The sequence below is a fragment of the Poecilia latipinna genome, unplaced genomic scaffold, assembly GCF_001443285.1.
Source record: "Poecilia latipinna isolate Pla-1442-1.1 unplaced genomic scaffold, P_latipinna-1.0 Scaffold1, whole genome shotgun sequence".
Taxonomy (NCBI): Eukaryota; Metazoa; Chordata; class Actinopteri; order Cyprinodontiformes; family Poeciliidae; genus Poecilia; species Poecilia latipinna.
The window spans coordinates 359,609-380,345 of NW_015112617.1; the positions used below are offsets into that span (position 1 = coordinate 359,609).

The following is a 20,737-nucleotide window of genomic DNA, read 5'->3' on the forward strand; positions in this document are numbered from 1 at the left end:
TTTTTTTTTTTTTTTTTTTTTTTTTTTTTTTTTTTTTTTTTTTTTTTTTTTTTTTTTTTTTTTTTTGCTTTTGTTTATTTTAATCTGGATATTTTCCTGGACATTTTGCATGTAGAAATTTCTTACTTTTACTGTCTTAAAGGGGCAGTATTATGCATTTTCCAGCCACATAATTTTATCTTGTATCACTGGTTGTATTCCCATTAACCATACATGTACGCAACTTGAAATTACAAAAATATATTTGCTTATGGAAACAAATATTTGAGTTTCAATCAAAAAACTGATGTTTGTTTTGATTAAAAGTGAGGTGGTTGTTTTGGGCTGTATTGAAATAGATGTATTTCGCACAATTGCAATGGAAAGACGTTTTTTGGCAACACACGAGTCACGTGATCAATAGCTGGATGTTGCTACTGGCAGAAACGAAGAAGAGAGGAAGTAGTAGGAGATTGATGGTTTGTTTTTATCTTTTTTCTGACAATTCTCGCAGCATCACAGTTTAGAAAAAGTTGTGTGTCATTCAAATGTGTTAAATACATTGTTCTTATTTAAAATTGCAGACTGCAATTTACCCAAGACACTCCATAAATAGCTGCTCCAAAGGTTAAGGGATGACGACGTCTCCTGTGACGTGTGATAGATGGTGCGCTAGTCATGGCTGAATTATGAATATAACTCATATAACTGTTTACATCATTCGCTGCATGATTTATAATGACTTATTGCACAATACAACCTTTTTTCACAGATGATATTCACTTAATTTATTATTTAATAGAAACACTGCAATTGGGAAATAGTGTTTTTTCAACATCAAAAGAATACAGGCAAAGATTTGCACACATTTGCAATGTAAACGCAGCTACTGTTATAGAAATGCTGTATCAAACATGACATAAAAGAAATTTGACTATTAAATATAGAGCTAAAAAAAGTAGATTTTTACATAATACACCCCATTTAAGGTTGGAGGGAAGAAAGGAGGGATGACTGCCTGATTCACAGATGGATGGATGAGCAAAATGTATGGATGAAACTTTATTGCATGATGGGAAAATTCAGCAGCAAGTTAAAGGTAAATGGAATCATGCATGAATTTCCAATAACAAAAAAGAGAAAATAGGAATAAATGAATGTACATTAAGATGAAAATCACGACATAAGCAAAAGAATACTGTTCATTCTTATTTCTCCATACTTTTATTTTCTTTTTCCATACTTATCCAGACATTAAAAACGTGCTAAATAAAATTCGACAGTTTTCCAGACTGCGTGGGAATCCTGTCTACAGCTCATTCAAGATGTGTTAAAAATCACTACGACCTGAACAGAAACCATCAAATATCCCGACTAGTTGGGGATGAATGTTATGTTTGAAATGCAGAATCGACCCCACACACACACACGCACACACACACACACACACCCGCACACACGCGCGCGCGCACACACACACACACACACCTTCCATCTCTCTCAGCCCCCATCCCTCTCCTCCTCCCTTCCTGTCTGCTGTTGCAGTATCATATTGTGCTGGACTATGAGGTACCAGCCCAACCCGAAGTATCACAAACACCCCACAGCATGCCTCTCTTCCGCTATCTCTTTCGCTCCCTCTCTCGCTTTCTCTGTCGAAATAAATAAATTCCTACAAAACTCTCCACAGAAAAAAAACCCCCAAAGCAAAACAACGACAACCCTCCCTCTGTATTGTCGCGTATATTCGCTTTAAACGGAGCCCTAATGACATCACATTGCTGCAATGCTGCGCTGTCCATGAAATGTGTCAGTCGTTTCCTGTGATAACCAAGGAAGTGTCCACTGGCTGCTCGAGACATCATCATGGCGTGACTAACCGGGCTCGTATTTGTGCAGGTGGTCGTTTTGCATTATCAGACATTGGCTGCCTATTTTTGTTTGTTTGTTTTCTTCCGGGATACAGAAGATTTCCCCACCGCATCCCGCCAGGAGAAACCAAAGAAGCGGACGGAGCAAGTCGTGTATGAAAACTAATTGCTCGCATGACTGCGCATACTATTCGGGGAGACTGCATGCGTGTGTGTGCGTGTGTGTGTGTGTGTGTGTGTATGCTTGCTTGGGTGGGATTCCTTCGTCGCGCCTCAGACAGGGGGGAACTTATGACAACCAATAGCTCCGGAGATGAGCTGAAGCACGAGCGTTTGTTTTGCAGGGCACGAGCGGTTCTTTTTTTTTTTTTTCGGAGAGTTTTCTTTAAGGCTCCAATTTGACGCCAACGTCTCTCTCTTTTTCAGGAAAGCCTAAGTATCGCTTCGAGAAGAGCTGCAGTTCTCCATCCGGACACCATCTCTTCTCTCTCCCTCTCTCTTTTCCTCGGCTTACGGCAATACATAAGAGGCGGGAGATGTAAGGAGAATGTAACCCACCTTGCTATGTATATTTTTTGAGGGAATATTTTGTGCTATAAAACAGCACGCGGGAGACTTATTGGTGCCACCAGACATTTCCATCCCTGCTCCGACGCAAACCTCGGACTATCCCGAGCTTTTTCCTCTCCCTTTTCTCCTCCTCTCTCTTTGGATTTGGCGGATTTCAGCTTTGCATCTCCTGCCTTTTAAGCCACAACCAGGACCCTACTGGGATTTTAGGTGCGGTTTTTGTCGTCCCGACACAGGTAACTAAAGAAACCTTATTGTTTTTTCTTTTGTTGTTGTTGTTTTTTTGTCGTTTGTGACATTTCGGCTGCCGGTGTATGTAACGTATAGATGCTCCCCACTTCCATTGGATTTTTCAGCACTGTGTAACTTAATAGGAAGGTTTAGTGCTTTTTTTTCCTCCACTGGAATTTTTGAATTCCCAACACCAAGCTGTGAATTAGTGTGCTTTATCAAAGGAAGCCAGTGTGTGACCAGATAATCAGACGCACTGGACTCGAGTCTTTGGCTTCTGTACTATTAGTTCCACTTTTGGTGAGTCCAAGAATGTCAAATGGAGTTTGACACACATGTTAGGATGCAATGTCTCTATCATGAATCTATCTATCTATCTATCTATCTATCTATCTATCTATCTATCTATCTATCTATCTATCTATCTAATCATGATGAGTTTGTGCATGATGGGCCCCATGCAGCCTTATGCTCTTCTTACCTGTGCAACCCAGATGCTTAAACAGTGACAGATGAGCTAAATTTCCACAGACAGAGGCGCATATGGATGGTGGAAACGGTCCGGGTGTGTCTGCATCTCCAAGACGCAGAAGACTTTTTATATTTATTTATATAGAACTTAGCAGCAGCATGAGCTGAAATCCAATGCAAGAGCAAGAAGCAAAATTTTCCTCCTATTGGTCAGAGAGTGGACAGGTTGCACCGTGGATCCACGGAGCCTGGCTGATGATCATGATGATGATGAGTAAAACTTGTTAGAGCTAACTGGTGAGTGGCGTACAGCCAGATGATTTGTGTAATAGGCTCCAGCTTGATGTGTGTATGTGTGTGTATCTTTGGTGCGAGTTAGTGGTACATCACATTTGGAGAAATCTGCCTAGAAGATTTGATGAAGAGCTAAAGCAACAACATAAGGCATAACATTATGATCACTGACAGGTGAACGGCATATTTCTTCATTATGGCACATTTTACCCTTAAAACTAAAAATTGGATTTGATAGAGTTTGACAAAGATCAAAATGTGACGGCTTGTCGACTGGGTCAGAGGATCTCCAGAACATTACATGGTGGTTGTACCTGATCTACTGAGACTGGTAAACAGGTTAAAGGATAGGACTGTGGTGAACCATTGACATGGTTCTTGATGTGCATAGGGAGCAAAAGCTGGTCCATGATGTTTGATCCAACTGATGAGCTACTGTAGTGCAGATTGCAGATTTGCTGAATAACGTAATGCTGGTTTCCGAAAGTTGGTTGGGGTGCTAAGGGGGGTGATCTGTCTGGGTGGTCTGCTGAGGCCTGTCCACTGTGGAAAGTCTCTTGATCATCAGAGCTGGACCACCAAGCAATGGAAGACCTGATCTGATGAATATCTTTTTTTTTTTTTACTCTGTTACTTGGATGGCTATTTGCATTTTCTTACATCTGTGAATCATATGGAACCAGGATGCATTAAGAGACAAGATCAAGCTGGTGGAGGCAATTTGACACTCTGGGCAACGTTTGAGTGGGAAACCTTTGGTCCTTTCACCCGTGGGGATGTTACTCTGATATGTACACTCTAATTAAGCACTGGTCTGCCATGAGGCAAAAATGGTAGATCTTCTGATCTCAGTTACACCAAGTATCTTTTCGAGGTGCTGCATAAAGTCTGATTCATGCATCAGACTTAATGCAACAGTTGATAACTTTTATAAAATGTGTTTTTTAAATTATTTTTTTAAACATATTTCTTTCAATTATTGAACTACTACTATCTTGTGACAGTATAAGACAGGTAAACTGTGAAAAAAATCGAGCGTCCTCCCTGTGGTCCTACTGCCATCTGCAGAAATGCACGGCTTGGTTAGAACCAATCAGAGCCAGTAGGAGGGTCTTAGTACTGGCTGTCTATCGCTGTAACATATGTGCTGCTCAAATGCTTGCTATCTGATGTGCTCTAACACGTTCTCCACAACATAGCCTCCCATGAATGCTCATGCTAGTTAGCATAGCCACTGGTGACTGTGGACAAACAGTTTTCCTGTATGGTAATTTGCTTCCACCCTATTAGCACATGAGCGTGATTAACAGCGCTAAGACCCTCCTCCTATCTCTGATTGGTTGTTTCTCACCGGGAGCTGTGCAATTTTGCAAGTGGCAATAGAACCACAAGGAGCTCAATTTTATTTTTTTTTCTACAAAACTTATCTGTAGGCTCTAATAAGTTTGTAACAACATTTTTTAAGCTACTTACTGCAGCTTTAAAGGATCTGCTGGATCATGAATACCAGCTAGAATTACCAAATTATTCACTGGATGGTATTTGAACTTTACAGAGGAATTAAGCACAATTAATTGGAATACACATAACTAACCCTGTAATTTATAATAACTAAGGTCAGCTTCCAGCAGGGATTTTAATTTCATAGTGCAAAATACCCTTTGACATAATTTTGACTAAAACAACCAGTTTTTATGCAATTACTACCACACCAAGGGGAATTCAGTTGAAAGTGTTGGTGTTCTGCAACTTTTAGATGAGTCTCTGCTTCAACACACCCGAGTCAAATAATCAGGTCATTAGCAGGGCTCTGGAGAACTGGACTGCATACTGAGGAGGTAATTCAGCCATTTGATTCAGGTGTGTTGGACCAGGGACACATGGGAAGGTTTCAGGACGCCGGCTCTTGAGGACTGGAGTTGAATTCCTCCATGCTCTTATCGGCTCTGCGCTCTTCCATCATCACATAAAAAGCCACGTTTTTGAGTCCAGAGCACAAAATCATTGAAGCGACACATTCATATTTGTGAAATACATAAAGTAAAGTAGGTTTTGATGATATCCTTAGGCCACTGTAATTCATTTCTAGTCTTATTGCTTATTCTTGTGGTTGTGTGCCTGTGACAAAAGAAAATGTTTATATTTTGGATTTGAGCAAACTATATGATAGTTTGCTTTAATTTACTCGGTTCCCAGTTAAACCCACTCCTCCCAATTCCCTTAAAGCTGCAGTATGCAACATTTATAAACAATGTTTTTTTTGTTTTTTTTTGTTTTTTTTTACATATTTAAAACTTATTGTGTTGTGATAATATAACCTGAGACAGATAATCTGTGAAAAATGAGCTCCTCTGCTTCCTTTCTGTGGTCCCAAAAACAACCAGTCAGAGCCAGGAGGAAGGTCTTACTGCTGTCAATCATTCTCATGTACTCGCTCCTTAATGTTCTGGTGGTGCATAAACAACTAAATGTCACAGGTAAACTATTTACTTGCTGTCATCGATTGCTAAGCTAACTAGAAACTATTTATAGCCTAACAGAGAGCAATCGGAGGGTGCGAGCAGCGCATACACGAGGGAGATTGATAGCACTAAGACCCTTCTCCTGGCTCTGATTGGTTGTTTTTGACCAAGCTGCAGATAGCAGAGGAGCATGATTTTTTTTTCCCCCCCACAGTTTATCTGTCTCATGTTATACTGTCACGACATGCTGACAGTTTTAACAAATATGTAAACAACATAATGTCTATTAAAACTACATACTGCAGCTTCAATAACCACTGAAAGCACCTCCAGGTTGCCAGTGGAGTCCTTGACAGGGTCAGGGCTGCAGGCAAGACGGTCATAAAATTATCTCTAAATCTTCTTCACGATGGTGATGTTATTAATGCAGGGAGTGAGCAACGTTGATTATGTGTGCAGCAGACATTTATTTAGCTGTCGTTATTTCAGGCCGGTATTTGAGGGAAGCTGGTAACGGTATAGGCTGAGTATCTTTATTTTAGAGCATGATGCCAAAGAGGCCGGCGCTGCTCTCTGGAATTATCTCTTTATTCCAAGGGGGGGGGAACTCAAATGCCAGCACCAAGAAAGAAACAAGAATAAGACTGTAAATCTGTTAAGAGCTGAGGTTAGATGTCAATATCTTACTCTGAAGTCAAGAGAGCTTCCCTCATCTAGCTCTGCTTTATTCGCACAATGCTTTCCAAGACCTCCCCCTGGGGATTATGTAGGTACCTGGCAGCTGTGTAGTTATATCGGGACAGGGAGTGAGTGTTTCTGCAGAATGCAGTGCTGTAAAGAAAAAAAAAAAAGAAGACACTTCAGCTGCATCTGCTGTATATGCACCATCTATACCAATGTGATGCAATCCTGGATGATCAATATCAGTCTTCATCACTTGATGTTTTGGCAATTACAAATACATGCAACATGGCTGTAAAATCGTTGTTTTTTTTTAAATCGACTTAGCCTAGTCAAATTACACAGCATCATAGAAATTTTGACATAAAGGACTATTAAGAGGAAAATACTGCTAAAAAAACAAAGGTTAATGAGTTCCCCTCAAAGGAGGGTGGATACCCTTGAGCCTTATTGGATTGGTAATTTGAATTAGCGACGTGTGCAGTGGGACTCTTATGTATTTATGTGTTTTTTTGTTTTTTTTTCCCCCCACCTCTTTCAACCAGCTGTGTGATGCAGTAAGCGGTGATAATCACGTCTGTGGCTTGTCAGGGTGTTGCAGGATGTTACAGCAGAAGCTCAAAGCGCTTGCTGTCATGTGTTCGCCTAATGAAATCAGACAGGATGGTCATTATCATCATTGTGCATTATTGCCGACACTTCCATCTTCAGCACTGCTAAGCCAGGCAGAAAAAATTAAATAATAAAAAAAAAATCCTACCTGTGCGGAATAAATACACAGAAACCCTTGCAAAGGCATGTATGCAAGCAGATGTGGATGTATAAATGTATATTTTTTTACTCGTACAGTTTTTACTTTCTGAGCCGCTTTATGCGAGCTACGAGGTGCGATAAATGGGGTCCCTCTGCTTTGCCATTCTGCTGTATTGTGTTACAGCTGCTGCTCCGGTGCTGGTGTCATGTGTTCTCATTATGAAAGCGGGACTGGGAGAAGGTTATCAGCCACAGCAGGAATGAAAGAATAACTGAAACACAGGCTATTGATCTGTATGCTGCAGCATGAAAGACTTTATAATGCAACATATAGAAGAGCTTTTTTTGTATGTGCAATACATAAATAGCTTTTTTTTTTTCTTCCCTTTTGCAGTGAGTCATTTCGAAAGCTTGACATTTTCACAGGGTGCATTATTTTCAGTAAAGATGACTTTTATGATTCCCTTGGCTTTGGGTCTGTAAATGGTAGGTACAAATCTCTGTTTGGCATGTTGTTACCATTAGATATTGCTTCGTCATACAATTAATATAAAATAAACAAATAGTTATGCATGTGTTTGGAGGACCATACACGTGAAAGAAGGATTAAGAGGAGTCGCACCAAACGGTTCAGTAACGTAGGAATCTAATAAATGGAATGTGTAAATTAGGTAACAAAAATAGGGTTGACAATGTTAACACGTGATTAACCTGAAAAATGTAACTTGCATAATGCAGATTAATAAAACTATCTATTTTGACCTAAAAGCCTCTGTATTACGGAGGGTTACCAAGTTCACAGCAGAACGTTTTGGGCTCGACACACGGGGAGCGGCGAACAACTTTGAAAGCCGAAAAAATGTTCCTGATGGCGACGGCAGCATTAAAAGTCGAGCCTTCATGTGTCTACTTGTTAGCCCGCGTGTGCACGACTACGAGCTCGAAATTTCACATGAACGAATTATGCCGCTCGTGCATGTCGAACGCAGGGTAAGCGATTGTGGCCTTGTCGCACGAGTTGAGCGTAGTGGTGACAGATGAGCAACTTTCACATTTTTATATAATGTTTCAAACAAAATGACTTCCTTTAAACTTTCCTGAATATGAAAGAAAACCCCTGATAAATTTCAGACTTGTTTTGGTTTTAGTCAATAAAACATTTTTCTAAACAGTGGCAGTTTTCGATACGGCCTATATGGGCAGTTGCCCAGGGTGGCATCAGAATGGGGAGGAGCACCTAAGAAGAAGTTTCTAGCTACTTGTATTTATGCGTAGTGGAGTAAGTTTCCCCTTAATTGCTGTGGAGTACTGGGAGACAAAACTACCTGCTTTCTGCTACGAAAAACAAAACCAAAATCTGACAATAACTTGCATTTTAATTGGGTGAAGTGCGGCAGGAGGATGGGCTTGCCCTGGGCACCATTCAAGCTGACAAAGTTAAGCATAGTGATTAATTGTGATTAAATGTTTTAATCCATTGACAGCACTATTAAAAAATACAAAGAAATATCACTTGGATACATATGTGCAAGAATAGAAACAACTAGGTCACCTCTGGAGTCCTTCTCCGTATCCCTGGAGTAATTCTTCTCTTGACATGGGGGGTTTGACTCTTAAGGCAGATTACAGCATCTCCCAGACTACGACATCACCCAGCCGCCATACCAGGTGGATCGAGATGCATGCATAAAGATGCACAGAAGAGGTGATCTATCTCTATATTCTTAAACCACATTTATGGTCTCACACTTCTGTAGTGATAAACAGCCATGCAGTAGTGGTTATTGCTTTGTAAACTCCCACTGTCCTGTGCGGAGTAGAAGTGGGGGGTGGGGCTGCGGTAACTGCTGCAAGGAGGAGAACTTGCCTTTTAATTAAAAAAAATCAACACTATCAGGTAACACAATCAAGAGGGCAACTTCAGCTGAACAATTAGGCCATTTGTCATTCTGACTACACCAGCGGCATGAGGTCTAACGCACTGACAAGCTAACTACCTGACCCGTGGCTGCTACAGAGACGACGTGATAATGCTTGCCATTCTTGGAACAGTGTGTGCTTTGAATAACTTTGTGCACTTGCGAGTGATGTCTATACTTTAATTGACATGGCTTGTTACACCCTTGCCAGCTTGGAAAGATAAATGAAATGTAATATTTTTGTTAAGTAATACTTTAATCTATTTTTTACCAATTCTATCCTCTTACCTAATTAAAATATCTGCTGAAGCTAATGTGTATAAGCTCATTTAATAAACAGCATTTGAACCAGTCAGTTTTTATGTCTATGTATTTTCTGCACATATTTGCATTTTTATATATCTTTTATAAATCTCTTTATGGTGAAAATATCTGCAAATATTGCCATGATTATTAATTGCTATATATACCTTTACTTTACTTTATATATATATATATATATATATATATATATATATATATATATATATATATATATATATATATATATATATGTAGATAGATAGATAGATAGATAGATAGATAGACAGATAGATAGATAGATAGATAGATAGATAGATAGATAGATAGATAGATAGATAGATAGATAGATAGATAGATATGCATTTTTGCCTATTTCATGTGCACGGTTTAAGTTTTTGCTGATCCTACTTGCTAAATATTGCGTCATCATGTAAAATACAACTTCAAAACTCTTAAAAATATATCAGGCAACAATTATTGCACTCCCTACAGTCCGTAATGATATTAATATTGCACACACTGATATTGCGAGGATGATATATTGGGCTGCCCTACCTTTGGTCACACTTTTTTCCACTGCAGAGCTGCTAAATTTAAACTATGCTGCTGAAAGGACAGGGGTAAAATGCAACATAGACTTTACAAGAAGGTAGCTGCTGTAAAAAAAAACAGCTGCTGTTTTAAACACTAAGGTCTGTAAAACTTGATGCAACGGTCTAAGAAGCTGCTGTATCCAGCCACAAAATGACTTGCTTAACATTCATTAAGCTATAATCTGGTGCAGTACGTCTTTGCTCTTTGAGCTCAGTGTTTTCTGTAGATGGTTCCAGATAAATTACCAATTAAAATAATATAAAAAACTAAATAAATCAATGAAGTTTATTTGTATAGGACATTTCAGCAACAAGGTGGTTCAAAGTGCTTTACTTCATAAAGCACAAAATCTCTCAAAAACATCACGGAGTTACCAATTAAAGAGCAAACATTACATTTGTGCCATCATCAAAAACATCAGTGCACATCACATATGTTGGTCAATGTTCCATTAATTATGATCCAAAGGCAATTTGTACAGGTGAGGTTTTAACCTTAATTTAAAGGAACTCAGTGTTTCGGCTGTTTTGCACGTTTCTGGAAGTTTGTTCCCGATTTGTGGTGCATAGAAGCTGAATACTGCATCTGAAAAATAGGCTTAAAAGACCATGTGCCACATAATACAGATTAAGGGTCACACTAAGCACCTCAATGATGTAGGAATTTAATAAATGGAATGTAAAAATGTAGTCAAGGGCATTTTGTAAGCCATCTTTACAGGCAATTAGCACCGACAGCAGAGGTAACAGTAACAGCAGAGTTGCTGTGTATTTTCTGCCAACTTGCATCAGTCTTCCGACCACCTGCTAACATTTCCAAAGCCGACACGCTCTCGCAGATAAAGGTTGGAAGCAACTTTACTGCTTTTGCCCATCTGGCTTATCTCTAGAACAGAGCAGGCTGCTGCATGAATGTTCCTCCAAATATTGCTCTGAGAATGCAAAACAACTTTTAAATGGCTATCTCACATTTTCCCTATCCATCCAGTGAGACACAAGTCCATGCTGAGCAGCCGACTGTCCGCTAGCGGTCGGCCCCGATAACCAGCGCAGCCCATATGCCTAAACCTCAACGTATGTACCAAAAAGGTTATGATAGTTTTTACACGGTGAATGTGCAGATCAGCGTTTAACTGAAACATCTGCTTTGTCGTTTATAAGAACACTATGTACAATTAGGCCTTTAAAGACTAAGATACAGGAAATTATACATATACTTAGCACTATTGCACTAGGTTTGATTCTTGCATGTATTTCTCTCTTAAATGAAATCCACTGACTCCAAAAAAAATTCTTACTACACAAGTAAACATCAGGAAAGGTAGTTTGATTTGGTTTCATGAGACCTGTGGTTATTGTTTCTAAAGGATGTTTTACTTTAAGACTCTTTCCTGTCACTGCTCCCGCTTTAGTTGGAGTTAAACAACAAAGGATCTGAGTATAATGCGATACAAACCATGAAAGACTTAGAATAAGTGGTGTCAGTGCCTTAAAAAAAAGTCGTTAATTCTGTGAATATTGGACCTTGTGTGAGGACGAGTGCAAGCAAAGAAAAGAGAAAATAAGTGCCAATTAAGTGAGTAATAGGAAGCAGGAGTGAGATAGATGTTCCTCTCTGGGCGAGTAAAGTTATTTAAGTGCTCAAGATGTTTAAGAAAAAAAAAAAGTTTAAGAAATGGCATTATCGCACCAGTCAAAAAGATCAAAGGGTACGCCACCAAAGCACCGAAGCAATTAAACCAGAGCTACGCTTTCCGAATTTGCTTTCTAGGGTTTGTAACAACGTGACAGGAACAAAAGCGGAGGTGCACTCGCTGCACTGGAAACCTGAGGAAACCCAGGTAAATAACGCGAAGGCCTCGAGAGGAAGAAAACACTTTCCACTTCTCAACTTTTGCAGCATCATAAATTTCAAAAGCAGGGGAAACGGAAGGAGCAATACAATAGTACACTAAATGGTGCAGTCATAAGTTGAACTATTTTTTTACTGATGTGACACATTTGTGTGGCCCATATAGATTCTTTCCTCGTTCTCGTCAGTAAAAATGAAATATCTCGCGTGTTGTGGGCAGAAAACTCACATTTTTATTCATGCACCTTTGTAGGAAATGATGTTGCTTTACAACAAGATGATGCTGGTTTTGCTTTTTGCACAGCTGAGACATCGGCAGGCATCTCAGGTACATTATAAATTATTTTGTGGGCTTGACAGTGAAGAGTCTGGTAGTTTCAGGGCATAGATCTGAACTGTGCAAAGGGTACCTTGACTTTCATGTAATGCATTCGGGTGGGATCGGATGTTTCTGTCCGGCAACGCTCCGTTCAGTAAAAATGGATCAGCAAATTTTATTGTCTTTTTTTTTTTTTTTTTTAAAAGGTCTTTCAGCAGACACGATATCACATGAAAACGTCAATAAAAATAAGATAAATCAGCAAAGCCCGCATAAAGTACTATTTAAAGACTCCATCGCTTTTTGTGTCTGCTCGTGTTTTACTATAATCTCTATAAGATTCCTATTTTGACTTGGTAACCTCTGAAAATAATGACTGGAGCATGTTTCCTTTCATCTCCGAGGCTTTCAGCCTCTGACTACTGAGTGGTGTATCTGAATAAGAAAAACTGTCATTTATTGTCGCAGAGCATGAATGTGTGCCTGGAGTGTGTGTGTGTGTGTGTGTGTGTTTTTAATGACATCCCTAAGTTGCAGTTGTTTGCTACAGACAGCTGCAGAGGAAAAGATGAAAAAGATTCAAGCTGACCCGCTTGGTGTTACCTGATTGCTGTCACATGTAGAATGCAGCTGAAAGGAAAGTTGGGAGCTGTTTGATTGCTCTAGCAAGAGCAAAGTAGAAGAGAATCATGCTAAATGGAAAGACTGTAGTGCTGGGAGAAGTACAAGATTGTTTAAATGAGGTGGTAACACGTTTTTTGTTTTTTTTGTCTCCACTGCTGATCAGAGTCAGCAATTGATGTCAAGCTAGCAAAATTTGTTAGCTTTAAAATATAGCGGAACAAAACAACAACAAAAAAAAAACCACTACACATAATCTGGATGCTACCGTATCTTTTTATCTTCACAGTGACAGATATTTTGTCCAATTATATTTTACCTACATCTGACTTCATACACACAGCTGCAGTTTTTAAAGCAGAATGTGTTTTGATGATATGCTAGCTTGTTCGCACGCTAGCTCCCGAAATATTTCTTGCCTTTCCAGCTCTGCATGAGCAAAAAACAAACAAACAAAAACTCCTACTCCTTCTCCCGCTTCTTGAACTTGGAGCTTTGCTCTGAATGTCATAAAACCTAATGTTTGTCGTTTCAGCTGCTCGTCCTCAAACTGACGGCTGTGTGAGTAAAGCAGAGTTGTCAGGTTACATGACAGAAATAAAGGTATTTGCTGATGTAAATACAGACTTTTCTTCACTGCTAACATAATTTTTTAGTAATCAATTATTCTCTCTATTTTATTTTTTAGATGATTAATTGATTAATCAGACAAAAACAAATTGACACATACTGTAAATGATTTTTCTGTAATTAACTTCTTAAGCCTCTTTGTGCATATCAAAAATACATGAATGATGCAATTGCTACAAACGATCAACAACCCACTAAAGAAATGCTATTTTTTCATCTGTTCATTAATCGTTAACTGTATATAAACAGTTACTTTCATAAATAAGAAAATAAACATTCTGTTGTTTAAATATTTGCATTCTGCCTAAAATGTATTGTTGATCATTTGTAGGAACGGATGCATCTGCAGGTATAAAATACCTTTAAATTAGTTCAAATTCTGTAATAAATAATCATATCATATTAATCTATTCAGTTATTAATGAAATTTGTATTGTTTTTTACAGAGTTTGAACTAAGTGAAGTTCACATTATGCTGGTTGAGGAGTTCTGGGAAGAACATATTTACAGAAAAATGTTTTTTTTTTATTAATTTTTTAAAATCTTAAATCGAAATGTATAGATTTTGGACATTTTTGGCTTCTATTCAGTTGTGTATATGTTGTGCTTTTAGCAAAAGGTCTCCTTTTTTGAGTCTATATTCTCCAGTTAACAATGAAACAGTCACTAAATTAGTTGATGATTATTTAAAATAATCAACTCATTATGAGTAATCCAATTAATCGTTTCAGCCCTAAATACAGGTGTCAGTCAAATTCAGTTTATAATGCATCTTGTTAAAATGTATCCAAGAAAGCTCAGCCGATTGCATCAACGCACGAGGCAACAGTGATCCGTTGAGCGCAATAAAAGCCCAACTTTTCTGTGGCTGAAATCACATGCAATAAATCAACAACAGGCAGTGGGTGTTGAGTTCAGTCAGGGACTCCAGCACTGATTCAAAAATGCATTGATTGGAATCCTGACCTTATACATGAGATTGGCTTGGGAAATGCCTAGTTTGAGAAAAGAGAGAGGGAGAGAGAAACGCTTCTACAATGAAAACCAAGACCTCAAGGCAGAGCAGACAAATATTTCATCTGACTGCATAAATTGAAAATGGTGCTTCATGGCGGTATTAAAACATCACCTTGTGATATTGTCAAGTTTCAGCAAGCATACTGATTATTGAGTAAGAGTTCTAAAAGGTGTGGGTTTAAGATCTAAACGGCCAGATACCGTTTATAAAAGTTTTAAATGCACGGCACCTTAAATGCAACATTCAAGCACAAACCAACACTTTGCATATGGGACATATTCTTGTGTCGCTATGCATTTAAAATCGTTACCCTTTATTATTAAAAACACGACATGTTTTGGAATATGAATTCTCTGAGCATCATTTTGCATTTTGCAGCTCTTTCTAAGAATAACGGGGGAAAAGACCAAAAGAAGAAAGTTTTCAAAATCTCTCAGTTCCTATCAGCGGTTCTGAAAGCACTTCAAAGAGAATGTCAAAAATCATTACTGGAAGCATTGCGTCTCCAAAAACGGATGCATGTCTGAGGGGGAAATACAGGTTCAAATGCAGATGAGAGCCGGGGAACTAATTCTGTCAGGAAAACTGTGCAGGCGGTGTAACAATGCTGAGCTTAGTGCTGCCGCAATTACAACATTTTATGCAAATTTCTGCACTTAACATATTGTCTGCTACTGATAGTTTTATGACTGTAATCATGTGTAAACTTAATAACGGCTTAACCATACACGGATACCTGAAGGGAACAAATCCCCTGGAACTGTTCCAGTATGGTCTTGCTTTGCTTTTGCTTTTCATCGCCATCAAATAAATTTCTTTATAGCAGAAAAATTATAATCTTGAGTAAATGCAAAATGCACTTTTAAATGATTATATTGTTTAATAAGGGACAAACGTTATGCAAACGATTCTGTTCATGGTTTGAATATAAATATTGACCTCTAAACTTAAAAACCGTGACTTGCAGTTTGGACTGTAATTAGGTCTGAGTGTGACTCATGAAATGAAAACAGTTTGATTAATCACAGTTCTCATTAAAAAAAAGAAAAGGTGGAGGAGACCATGAGATCAGAGAAAGTTATTTTTTTTAATATAGAAAATTTGATTTGTGCTTTTTGTATTTTCCCAGGTTGCCGTGCAGCAAGATTAAGTTTATCCAACTTAATTTATTAAGTTTAACCAATTCAATATATTATAATCATCCAACTCAATTTAATTTTTTTACAAATTTATTAAGTATGTTTAAGATAACAGATTTAAATCAGTCTTACTCAAATCATTTAGTTTACTTCAAAAAATGGTAAATGGACTGAACTTATATAGCACTTTTCCAGTCATTTTGACACTCAAAGCACTTTACGCTAGAGTCACATTCACCCATTTATACACCAATACACAGATCAGCTAAGTGCCTTGCCCAGGGGCACATCAACATGTGGCAGGAGGAAGCTGGAATTGAACCTACAACCTTCCAATCACAAGACAACTACTGTACCCACAGAGCCACAGTTGCTTACCAGGGAATCTGTCCCTGGTAAGCTTGAGTCATGGTGTCAGACGTGGGATACAAATATGGTATTGAACTTAATTATTTCAAGTAAAGTCAAAGTAAAAATGTCATTTAAGGAAAAGATTTGTAACTTTTAAGTTAGAGTGTATTTAGAGGACATTGTAAAAAGAGTATTAGGCTGTAAACTAAGACGTTTGCAGCCCAAAATATTTAGTTTGGAACTACTTAAAAGTTTGAGTTGACTTTTTATAGAATTAAGTCAAAGACATTTGACTTAATATATCTTTGACACCTGTCATCCTAAATGAGCGTTTTTTTTAGTTTTTTTTTTTTTGTGGAGACATCCATCCGTAAATCTTACAAAATAAATGATTTGAGTAAGAGTGACTTAAATCTGTCATGTTAAACCCCCTTATGAATTAAGTTATAAAAACTTACCAAATTGAGATGGAAGGACTTAGTGAATTGAGATGGATGATCATAATAAATTGGGTTGGTCAGACATAGGATACGAAACTGGCATTGAACTCAATTGTTTTAAGTAAAGTTAAAGTGAAAAGTTCCTTTAGGTTAAAGATTTGTAAGTTTTGAGTTAAATGAACACAAAAAAGTAAGTTGTCATAGCAAAAGCAAAATAATTAAGTGAAATTAATGTAAATAAGTCCATAAGATGAACTGCAGCCCAAATACACTTTTTAGAGTGTATCTTCGGTCTAGTTTGCAAATACCTTCGTGCACTTGAAATAAGACACAACTAACTTACAAGTAACTTTTCAGCAATATGTAGGAGCTTGTTTGAAGTAAATAAAGCTGCTCCTTAAAGCTGCAGTATGTGACTTCTACAAAGTTACATAAATTTTTCAGCACAGCTTGTCCTGAATGCTACGGCTAATTAGCATGGCCATCGATGATAACGAATAAACGGTTATTTCTCTGCCTTTTGCACATTTAGCAGCGCATTCACCAGGTTGATTGACAGCATTAGGACACTCGTCCTGGTTCTGACTGGCGCATTTCTGGCCCTGGAGGCAAACGCCAGACCATCCTCGACCCTTCAAGGACAAGTGCTTATAGTAAACGGATGGATGGACATCCTCGCTTAACATTGCAGGACATAAATGAATACATTTTCACTTCCGCTTTAGCTGAAAACCAAACTGCCCTCTGACCTTTGATTTTTATTTACTTATTTTTCTCCACAGATAATCAGTGTTTACTGAAATGCAGAAAGACAGATTAGTCTGCAGATTAGTGCCCTTTCATTCAGACCTTGATGTGATTCGCTCTCGCAGCCATTACATAACCATGGCCTATGATAATAAATAAATAATCTAACCTAACCCTAACCACCAGAAACCACGTGTCGTTTAGCTACTCTGTGACTGTCAAAAAAAGAGAGAAAAGAAAAAGACCTCAAAACAAACCAGACAAATAATCAATCAGTTCAATTCATTTTCTGAGATATGGTAGTGTTTTGGTAGACACCCGTCATAACCTGACCTTTCTGAAATGACTTAATCCCAAATTAATCTATATCAGTATTCTCCTTTTCACACTACAGAGGAGGATATTTTCTCTTTTTGTTAACTAGAGGAGGAACAAAGTAACTACTGACACCTGTCATCCTAAATGAGCGTTTTTTTTAGTTTTTTTTTTGTGGAGACATCCATCCGTAAATCATCGCCTCCCACTCGGCGTTGGAATGAAATTATATTTTGTAAACAAAAAAAGACAAAAAAAGAAACAATTGTCGTGCAAAAACCTCTGGAAGATTGCAGCTTGTGATTTTTTTTTTTTTTTGCTGCTTACCTGAAGGTGACATTGATTTAGCTCTTGCTTTCAGCTGCTGCATCTGGTCATATTGATCAATAACTCCTACTGGGAGCTGCATTTCCCTTAAGCTCCCCCGAGCAAGCCAATTAAGAGAGCTGCATGCATCTCGTACAGAATCCGAAATGTGCACAAACACAATCTTCCCCACAGTCCCATTAAATAATGCATAAGGACGATATATTATTGTACAGCGCTTACAACCACGGGTCTCACAAGTCCTATTCAAACTTTCGGCCTCCGAGCTTAGAAGCATATGATGCAATGTAGTGCATTTAATGCACTCCTCAATCTTGACTGAGGCATTAGCAAAAGACAAAAAAAGAGAGAAGATAATGCCTTTGTGAATTACTCCTCCCGAACACGCCGCTGTGATGAGAGACCATTCTGTCCCTCTCTTATTGATTTGTTTGTCAGAAAGTCGTATGGCGTGCTCTTCAGCAGACTGCGCCGGCCGCGCTGGGGATCTTTATGTCTGTTGGCTACTACAGGCTGGGAGACGACAGAAACATCAACTATTCCAGTCAAATGGGCATTTAGGTGGCCTCACGGTTTTTCTCGCCGCATTATTTAAGTCTGATTTTACTAAAACGACGCGTCATCTCTTGCTGCCTCGAAGAAAACAAGAAGCTTGTTGATGATGTGTTTGATCGAGGAGTCACCAGATGAAACAATCTGGTTTAATTTACATTATTCAGTTTCATGTTTGGCAACCACAGTGAGATGTAGTGCTTTTATCTTAACAGTAAGAGAGATGAAAAACGATCCGACTTTTGCCACGGGACATATTTGAATCCATAAAATCAGATAGAGGGGCAGTAGTTTGTGTTTTCAAGGCATATAGTGACATTTTATAGCACAATCAACTAACTATGTTGCCTTCAGTTCTAAAAATGGGGGATATATCAAATATGATTTCAAAGAAATTTGACTTTGTAATTCAACACCTCAAAGTTGGGCCTCTGTCTCTTTAAAAACTCCTCCTCTCTCTAAAACTTCACCTTCAGGATGTCATTACAGCATGGTTTAACAACCTTTTACCAACATTTCACTCATTTAGAGAGCTCAGCAGTTCCACCAGCTGTTTACTAATTGCTAATGACTAGTCTGAAGGAGCTGGGTGGGGGAGTAGAGGGGAAGAGCTGCTGTGTGAGGCAGGAAGTTTAGAAACAACATCTCAAAGGAGGAGCTTTGTCGTCAAAGACGGCACTCGGTCCAACCAGGTGTTTTGCACAGCTGAATGGTTGCCATGGGAGACTAAGGGATTTCTCAAACATACCTGAAAGAATCGAAGTATGTATTTGAGCTTCACATTAAAAGATGATGTGAAGCTCAGAAGAGTTGATTTTAGATTATACTACGTCTCTAATTTTGGTGAAGTCTTTATTAAAAGTTCAAATACTATTGATTTATTGGTTTCTCTTCGTCCACTTTTACTCTGGCAGCTTTATCTTTGCGGTACAACTTCCCCACATTTGTATACAACAGCAGACTATTGCTATTGCTCCTTGGATTTAAGGAGCAATAGTCACAGGTTATAAACCTGTGACAGTTTTATAAATCACAAGGCTTGGCAAAAATGCAGCACAAATAATTATCGATCACTGCTGTCAGCGGAACTGATTGATATTATTTCTGTAAAGCTCTTTGCAGGCAGACTACTTGTCCTCTGCACATATTTACTTAAAATATTAATATGAAATGGGGATAAAGTGTTGAGATTGTCTAAAACTAGAGGTCATTACAACATGTCGTCTGTGTGGCCGTGTTTTTCTTCTATGAGCAGTATAGCATCTTTTTCAGCACATAGACCTGATCACACACTGCAAACATAAACCTAATAAAGCAAACATCTTGGATATAAAGATGGTGAAATACAGCTTAGAAAAATGGCAGCTTTGCACATTTATTCCACTCGAACCTTTTAATATTTTGTAATGTGGCAACAGAGCATTTCTGTGGATTTAGCTGATTTTTGGAGTGGATGAATAATTAACATTTTGTTCACAGATTCTGTTGATCTTTAGAATACCATGTGCCTCTTGACCGACTCTCTGATTAGTGCTCTCTTTACTTAGCCTGCTGCTTTAAGTGGACGACCTCATCTTGGTTGGTTTGCGGTCGTCTCATCGCTTTAAAATGACGGAGTGAACGCTTTGTATGGTGTTCAATAACCCAAATCTGCTCCAAACTTGTCCCTGATCTGTCTGATTAGTGCAAATTTGCAAATTTATTCCATGACATAATGCCGTTTTCTTTGGCCTTCATTATGCCGCTTTTTTAAATAAATGTTATCTAACAAATTTATGAGTTGGAATTTCTTAACCGCATGATATAATGAATAAGTACTGTATCCTTCACTTTACATTTTTTAAAATCTTTTTTTAAATGCTTTGTGATGAATTCTTTATTAGAAAATGAGTCACGTAAAATGTTTCAGTGATGTGTAAGTGTGGTTATACTTCTGGTTTCAAGGTGTACAAATTTGACCTTTTTTTTTTTGACTAAACCCATCCCTCCTCCAAAAACTGATTGTTTAACAGAGATGATAAAACCCTCAGAACTTGAAATGTGTTTTTTGTTCCTCTGGGTCACTAAACGGACTAACATAAAGAAGTTTGTGTCATGTGACTTTATCGACTGCATTCTGCAAACTGGTTGTAAGATTTGTTGTTAACATTTTGAAGGTTAGCCACAAAATCAGTAGTAATTAACCCAAAGTCCAACATGGTGGACTGATCACTCACAGTGGGCAGTATGTACGGTTTTTCACATGGTGCCTGTAAAAACAAACAAAAAAATATCTGCAAGTTGATAATATTTCATAATA

The 20,737-nt window shown here is 38.2% G+C and overlaps 1 protein-coding gene across 4 annotated transcripts in view; it reads left to right on the forward strand.

Moving 5' to 3' along the window:
• The first annotated feature begins 1,600 nt into the window (after positions 1–1,600).
• The window catches only part of lrfn1 (leucine rich repeat and fibronectin type III domain containing 1), a 223,709-nt gene continuing 204,572 nt past the window's right edge, over positions 1,601–20,737 (forward strand). For 3 of the 4 annotated variants that reach the window (XM_015034432.1, XM_015034357.1, XM_015034588.1), the window contains exons 1-2: positions 1,601–2,003; positions 2,277–2,656. The gene's annotated coding sequence lies outside the window, so the exon portion shown is untranslated. The remainder of the gene's footprint in view (positions 2,004–2,276; positions 2,657–20,737) is intronic. The other variant, XM_015034514.1, reaches the window with a different exon arrangement.